This window comes from Schistocerca cancellata, chromosome 10 (assembly GCF_023864275.1).
Source record: "Schistocerca cancellata isolate TAMUIC-IGC-003103 chromosome 10, iqSchCanc2.1, whole genome shotgun sequence".
NCBI lineage: Eukaryota > Metazoa > Arthropoda > Insecta > Orthoptera > Acrididae > Schistocerca > Schistocerca cancellata.
Window position 1 is genome coordinate 50817434 of NC_064635.1, and position 8782 is coordinate 50826215.

Here is an 8782-nt window from a genome sequence, read left to right on the forward strand (position 1 = left end):
AGAAGTGATTCCTTCATCTACGGAATCAAATCAAAGTCCCAAGGACTTAAGTCCGGGTAGTATGGTGGATGATACAGCACTTCCCAGCCCCATCAACCGAACAGAGCAGCCACAGCTTGCGCTGTATTGGCCCGCGCATTGTCGTGCAAAATGATGGGTGGGTTGCGCAGAAATTGTAGCCGCTCCTTTCGCAAAGATGGTCGCAGGTGATGCTCCAAAAGCGAACAGTATTACTGTGCATTAACGGTCTGCCGTGGAGGAACGTAAAGCCTTATGATAACACCATCACAGTCGTACAAGAGAATCACCATAACTTTAGACAGCTCAATTCGCACTATCAACAGGGCAAGCTCTGCTAACGGTATACTACGCCTTCCACATCGCTGGCAACGGGTTCTACACAACGCTGGTGACTACTATGAAGGACAGTAACAGGTGCAAACATGTAACTCTTTTCTATCGGTTGTGAATAAATAGTTGCCACTATTTAAGTTCCAACCCTCGTATAACGAAGTGATTTGGTGTGGTTACGCCAGAGGCACAGTAAGCAACATAATTTGCTGCAGCCGTGTTCTAGCGCAAGTAATATGCCTATGACTTTCAGATCCCCGAAAATATGCTATTTAAACGTTCCATAGTTCGATCGCAGTAACAGTTGTTTCATGTTATCATATGCTTCTTTCATGTAAGGTGCAGAACCAATCGGAATTAATGGTGACACGTTGATATCATGCAGTAGCAAACACTTGAGACTTAAAACTTCCTGGCAGATTAAAACTGTGTGCCCGACCGAGATTCGAACTCGGGACCTTTGCCTTTCGCGGGCAAGTGCTCTACCAACTGAGCTACCGAAGCACGACTCACGCCCGGTACTCACAGCTTTACTTCTGCCGGTACCTCGTCTCCTACCTTCCAAACTTTACAGAAGTTCTCCTGCGAACCTTGCAGAACTAGCACTCCTGAAAGAAAGGATATTGCGGAGACATGGCTTAGCCACAGCCTGGGGGATGTTTCCAGAATGAGATTTTCACTCTGCAGCGGAGTGTGCGCTGATATGAAACTTCCTGGCAGATTAAAAGTGTGTACCCGACCGAGACTCGAACTTGGGACCTTTGCCTTTCGCGGGCAAGTGCTCTACCATCTGAGCTACCGAAGCACGACTCACGCCCGGTACTCACAGCTTTACTTCTGCCAGTATCTCGTCTCCTACCTTCCAAACTTTACAGAAGCGATACTGGCAGAAGTAAAGCTGTGAGTACCGGGCCTGAGACGTGCCTCGGTAGCTCAGATGGTAGAGCACTTGCCCGCGAAAGGCAAAAGTCCCGAGTTCGAGTCTCGGTCGGGCACACACTTTTAATCTGCCAGGAAGCTTCATATCAGCGCACACTCCGCTGCAGAGTGAAAATCTCATTCTGGAAACTTGAGACTTACTTTGGAGGAACTGATGAACAACCTCCACTGATCACTTTTATAGTGAAGGCCCATAGCTACAATCAGTCCTACTGCAAAACACCTATTCCTTTTCACCTGGAAAAATGGAAGGAATGGTATATGGCGATTACGCAACGAAGTCAAATTTATCGTCTTATCAAGATAATTCCACCGCTGTAGTCTTGAAGATTTACCTTTCGGCAATTCCTCGTCTCTCACTACGTCATTAAGTTCACACTGTGCTATTCTGTAAATCTCTGCGACGCTCTTCGTTACGCACAAAATCCGGATCTTTCCAAGACATGGATTTTGTATTTGATGGGGCAGCACTAGTTTCACAACCACACTTGTTGCTGTCACAGTCAAATGGTTCAAATGGCACTGAGCACTATGGGACTTAACATCTGTGGTCATCAGTTCCCTAGAACTTAGAACTACTTAAACCTAACTAACCTAAGGACATCACACACACATCCATGCCCGACGCAGGATTCGAACCTGCGACCGTAGCAGTCGCGCAGTTCCAGACTGTAGTGCCTAGAACCGCTAGACCACCGCGGCCGGCGCTGTCACAGTCAGGTGGGACAGGAACCGGCAGTCAATCTCACTGAGGCACTGGTCACATGGTCAGTGGCGAGTTACTATACGTCAAGGAAAACTTTTCTTCTTGGGAATACCGTGTTAGACACAGTCGTTATGCAAAAGCAACAATCTTTCATATGGTTTGATGGTTCTAGCTAGATCATAGGTACAGCAAAGCCCTATTGCGCTCCAGAGCTCAGGTGCCACGACGTCCGTCTAGCTACTTCCTGTGTTTAAACAGGAGCAACGCCTATGCAGGCCTTCCACCCTGAGCTTGAGTTCTGCCTGCCGTTTCATCTCCACTGACGTTCCAACCTCTACTACTATAGGCAATCATTCATTACGCCGTTCTGATAATAAACACACTCCGTCACCTTTCATACAATAAATGTTAACAATTATCTACAAGGCGTACGTTACAATGTAAGTTTGCTTTAAATATTCATACACTACTGATCATTAAAATTGCTACACCATGAAGATGACGTGCTGCAGACGCGAACTTTAACCGACAGGAAGAACATGCTGTGATATGCAAATGATTAGCTTTTCAGAGCATTCACACAGGCTTGGCGCCAGTGGCGACACCTACAACGTGCTGACATGAGGAAAGTTTCCAACCGATTTCTCATACACAAACAGCAGTTGACCGGCGTTGCCTGGTGAAACGTTGTTGTGATGCCTCATGTAAGGAGGAGAAATGCGTACCATCACGTTTCCGACTTTGATAAAGGTCGGATTGTAGCCTATCGCGATAGCGGTTTCTCGTATCGCGACACTGCTGCTCTCCTCGGTCGAGATCCAATGACTGTTAGCAGAATATGGAATCGGTGGGTTCAGGAGAGTAATACGGAACGCTGTGCTGGATCCCAACGGCCTCGTAACACTAGCAGTCGAGATGACAGGCATCTTATCCGCATGGCTGTAACGGATCGTGTAGCCACGTCTCGATCTCTAACAGATGGGGACGTTTGCAAGACAACAACCATCTGCACGAACAGTTCGGCGACGTTTGCAGCAGCATGGACTATCAGCTCGGAGACCGTGGCTGCGGTTACCCTTGACGCTGCATCAAAGACAGGAGCGCCTGGATGGTGTACTCAACGACGAACGTGGGTGCACGAATGGCAAAACGTCATTTTTTCCGGATGAATCCACGTTCTGTTTACAGCATCATGAAGGTCGTATCCGCATTTGGGGACATCGCAGTGAACGCACATTGGAAGCATGTATTCGTCATCGCCGTACTGGCGTATCACCCGCCGTGATGGTATGGGTACCATTGGTTACACGTGTCGGTCATCTTGTTCGGACTGACGGCACTTTGAACAGTGGACGTTACATTTCAGATGTGTTACGACCCGTGACTCTACCCTTCATTCGATCCCTGCGAAACCGTACATTTCAGCAGGATAATGCACTACCGCATGTTGCACGTCGAGTACGGGCCTTTCTGGATACAGAAAATGTTCGACTGCTGCCCTGGCCAGCAGATTCTCCAGATCTCTCACCAACTGAAAACGTCTGGTCAAAGGTGGCCGAGCAACTGGCTCGTCACACCACGCCAGTCACTACTCTTGATGAACTGTGGTATCGTGTTGAAGCTGCATGGGCAGCTGTACCTGTACACGCCATCCAAGCTCTGTTTGACTCAATGCCCATACGTATCAAGGTCATATTTACGGCCAGAGGTGGTTGATCTGGGTAGTGATTTCTCAGGATCTATGCACCCAAATTGCGTGAAAATGTAATCACATGTCAGTTCTAGTATAATATATTTGTCCAATGAATACCCGTTTATCATCTGCATTTCTTCTTGGTATAGCAATTTTTATGGCCGGTAGTGTATATACGACGATCAACCTATCAAATGATACCTAATTACGGTTGTAGTTCACTACAAAGTATGTGGATGAGTGCTAGTAGGGCGCGAAATTATAGCCACCTTAGATCTTTCGTGACTGGAGAATTCTGGAGTGTCTGACCACATGGGGATCTTGGTCTCCTCAGCAGAGCAGAATCCCGTTCTGCACTTAAGAGCGACCTCTCTCGTAGGTCAAGGCCAGGAGCCGGAAGGGCTGGTGAGGCCACGTATATAAGCTGCCAGGCACAGTATTTTCTGTGTTTTGCGTGCCGCCTGCGGTGAGTCCGCAAGCAGTCAAGCGAGCTGTAGTTTGCGCTGGGTGCAGTCTGGTGCTTTCCCAGTAGATTGGGTTATGTGGCGGGAGACCGTTTCCGTTTGGACGACTCGATTAGGCTTTGTGGTCCGGCGCAGCGAGGTATAACTGTTTCACAAAAGAAGTTTGTTTGCTTTCCGAGAAGAAAGTGATGTGTGGTGCCGACCACGTTGACGAGGCCCAGACGTTTACGTGGAACAGTCTAACCAGCGTGTCATAAATTCATAAAGATACTTGAGAGGTGGCATGAGCCCCCTCTCATATTTCTATCTTACGATTTTCCTCTCTAATTGCATGCAGTGAAAAGTCGCTATTCCTCCACACGCGGACTTCCCACGCAGCGTCTCTCGTCACCCGGGTGGTCCGGTGACAGGCGGGCTCTGTTGATCTGGAAAGCGTTAAGCCGACAGGTGTGAGGAAGTCGAGTGAATGCTTTGCAGACGCCGACATTGGCAAAAGACACGCCTGGAGGGGTCTGAAGTAGCGGCTGGGCTAGAGGTTCCGTTACTTCGCAGAAACTTAGCGAAAACACTTTCTGGCGGGCTACCAGCGAGGCGTGGGAATGACTTGTGTACCCAGGCCGCTGTGGCGGGAAAATTCCCGCGCTTTTGCAAAATAGTAACTGTGATTGGCTTGCTCAGGGCATAGCTCCGTGACGTAGCAAAATCAGCGCAGAAATTGGCGCCAAGAATCTCCATTGGTGGAATGGTAGTGCTCCGGCAATAGAGGGGAATTTTCCGCCGGTTTTCGAGTTGTTGATTGGAACGTTTAACCACGGCCACTGTCGTGGGGGCGGGAATGTTGTGTGTTCGGCCTGTACGGGTGCTCTAGGTAGTTGGCTCTCGCCTTTCGGTCGAGGACGTCGAAGCAACCAGCCATCGCCTCCGGTACGCCACATCGTGTTCTGGCAGTTAAGAAGACAGTTTGGTAATGTATGTCCGCAGCACCGGCAGATAGGGATTTTCCTAGGTGATAATCAGAGCTCAGCAGAGCGCGCCTGTTCGTCTTTTCCTAACTTTGTTCTGTCTGGGTAGCAGCAATTAATGTTGGGTTGGCTATGTGTTTTCTCTAAGATTTGAGTTGCAAGGAATTGGCTACACATACCACTTTGTCATAATCCTCACAATCTAGTTTAGGGACAACTTCACATTCACAGCGTTTGTTTGAGTCTCCAATTTCAGCCAATTTGATGTATTATAAATGTTTCATGTGTTTTTGTTTATTATTTTGTGTTTAGTCTTAATAAATCATATTGTTATTTTGGACAGAAATTTCATTCTGTTAATCGGTAGAGCAACCCCATCATTCCTCACTATGTTAATGAAACCTTCGTTTATTTAACTTATTTATCAAATTAAATTATTGCAGGTGTCAAACTCTCTTCTACTCCACTGGCAGGGTTGATTAGAGTCAGTTCGCGTATTTTTTTTTATCCTTGTGCAACAGCAAAAGTTGGAGTTAGAATAGGAGGGCTTAAAGCATCATGTACATATGTAGATTCTAGAAGAATTGAGTGTTAAATACACTGCTAGCCCCGGCACCTCGCATACTCTTTACTGTCTAACATAAAAATTTAGCAAAGGGGAGGGACTGAGAGGTGGCTTTCAGAAAATCCAAAACATGGAGCGAGGGGGATGGTGACAGATTTCGATACCAGAATGGGGACGTCAGGAAGAATTGATCAGAACTGATTCCTTCCATTAGTTAAGATTGTAAACTTACGAACTGTTGATTTATTTACGATCTTGCTTTGGCAGAGTGTCGTAAAACCGTCTGATTGGCGCTCCAAAATGCGCACACATAGAGAAGGGAGAGTTTCCAGAATATTTTCACTCTGCAGCAGAGTGTGCGCTGATATGAAACTTCCTGGCATATTAAAACTGTGTGCCGGACCGAGACTCGAACTCGGTACCTTTGCCTTTCGCGGGCAAGTGCTCCGCCATCTGAGCTACCCAAGCACGACTCACGACCCGTCCTCACAACTTTAATTCCACCTGTGAGGACGGGTCGTGAGGCGTGCTTGGGTAGGTCAGATGGCAGAGCACTTGCCCGCGAAAGGCAAAGGTACCGAGTTTCGGTCCGGCACACAGTTTTAGTCTGCCAGGAAGTTTCAAGGGAGAGTTGGTTATAGGACGTAGTGAAAACTTATTTACCTGAGGCTGCTATAAAAGCGTCTTCTCTTCTTGCCGCTGTAGAGCCGTTTTGTTCTCCGGGAGTATAACGCATCAGATTTCTTCGACAGAAGGCATCGTGTCCTTTGCAGCGCACATACGGGATGACAGTCATTAAAGTGCATTAAAGAAAACATAAATTAATTACAAACGACGTCGTGCACACACTTTATTCAAGATGTAAACGTCAGACGTTTGTATTTAGGTTATGACATGTTTGATATGCCTGTAATTATTGTCGATGATGTGACGCAGACGAATAGCGAAGCTCTGCAAGTCCCGTTGAAGTGCCGGAAGATCGATGCTGTCGATGACCTCCTGAATGGCTGTATTCGGCTCAGCATTAGTTTTGATGTTATTGCTGTACACCTTGTCTTTAATATAGCCCCACAAAAAGGAGTCACATGTGTTCAGATCCGAAGAACATGGCGGACAATCGAGGCCCATGTCAATAGCCTCTGGGTATCCCAGAGCCAGAATGCGGTCCCCAAAGTGCTCCTCCAGGACATCTAACACTCTCCTCTCCTGCTTAAAAATGGTTCAAATGGCTCTGAGCACTATGGGACTCAACTTCTGAGGTCATTAGTCACCTAGAACTTAGAACTAGTTCAACCTAACTAACCTAAGGACATCACAAACATCCATTCCCGAGGCAGGATTCGAACCTGCGACCATAGCGGTCTTGCGGTTCCAGACTGCAGCGCCTTTAACCGCACGGCCACTTCGGACGGCCTTCTCCTGCTTAGATGGGTCGAGCTCCGTCTTGCATGAACCCCATCTTGTCGAAATCAGGTCGCTTTGGATAATGGGAATGAAATCATCTTCCAAGACCTTGACGTACCGTTTGGTAGTCACCGTGCCATCAGGGAATATCGCACCAATTATTCCGTGACTGGACACTGCACACCACATTGTCACCCGTTGAGGGTGAAGAGACATTTTTTTTTTCTCGGAAATGCGGATTCTCAGTCCCCCAAATGCCCCAACTTTGTTTATTAACGAACCCATCCAAACGAAAGTGAGCTTCGTCGATAAACGAAACTGTAGTATTCTCCAACAGTTTACTGAACGTAACTTCTTCTACAATACAATAGCTGGCTGTAAAATAGATGTAGACGTCCGTCGATCTAGCCGGAGATGTGGTTCCTCTCGGTCGGCTGGTACTTCGATCGGCGGTGCAGTACAGCGGCTTCGGTGATATCTTCTCGGAGACTGTGCTATAGAGGTTGCCATTAGCAGCGGACGAAGAAGACTGGTCTGCCTTCAACTGGCCGGGCCTATATAGTGAGCTGGAGCCAATAAAAACCCGGCGTAGGAATCTGTGGCCGGATATGTCGCGGCGACCTCTGCAAGGAAAGGTTTCTATTAATCGACTGGAATCTTCGGCGCGTTTACCTGATGTCTTCACTTTTTTGGCTGTTGGTTTGTTTCCCTCATAGCGTGGCTGTTATGCGGTGCTGCCTGCCCGATGGCAGACAGTACACACCTCCCTTCCTGGGGAGGAGGGCGACGTCGTCCTGCTCGGCCTTGCCGGCCTCGTGGAGGAGGCGGTGGAAACTAGAGATGGGCAGAACTGTTCTTTTCAGAGATCGGATCAGAACTGTTCACTCCCTGAAATGAATTAGCTCTTTTTCATGACTCACCACTCATTTACAATAGAAAATAAATGGAAGGCACATTGCCCTTTAAACTTGGTTTATTCCAGTACTATACCTGTATTTTGATCTTATTTGATCCTATTTTGAAGTAATACAGATAATGAGTAAGAATTTTGTATTGTTTATTGAAATTTCCACGATATGACAAAGTTTTTGATTATTGATTTATTTTGGACTATCGTGGTTTTTTGGGTGATCGGAAAATGTTGTAACTTGAGATTTACATTAACAATATATTTGGCTATAATGTATTAAAATTTCATTAACCTCATACAAATACATCACATGCCATATATTTTTAAAGTGAACGTTTCCTTCCGAAGACGCCTAAAATCGCAAAATCCGTACCAGAATAAGAAAAAAAAATATAAATTTGACTGTAAGACGAAAGTGCTGCATATAGCCTTACTCAGAATAAAACAAGGAAAATATTGGTGTATCACATTTTGCGATACGTTTATCGGTTCGCTCGTAATTAAAGCGTAAATTCGAGTGTCCATAATAAAAATCCTATAGTAAGAGGAGTCGTCAGGTACCTAATCTGATCAGTTTAAACAAAAATAAAATAAAAATAAATGATGTATACATAACATAATAATGTAATATACATAGCGGTATTACTACGAAGAACAATATCCAGTAGAGACGAACTCCGATGCAGAAGCACTGAGTCGAGCAGGTCGAGCCGCGAGCTGTATTACTGCGTGAGCTGAGACGGCAAAGACAAGAGTGACACCTGAGTTGCTTTGCTCAACGCTCTGGC

The 8782-nt window shown here is 46.5% G+C and overlaps 1 non-coding gene across 1 annotated transcript; it reads right to left on the reverse strand.

Annotated features, from left to right (window-relative positions):
- Positions 1-781: 781 nt before the first annotated feature.
- Positions 782-856, reverse strand: Trnas-cga (transfer RNA serine (anticodon CGA)). Its single transcript has one exon. It is a non-coding gene; the product is annotated as a tRNA-Ser (tRNA).
- Between the last annotated feature and the right edge of the window lie 7926 nt (positions 857-8782).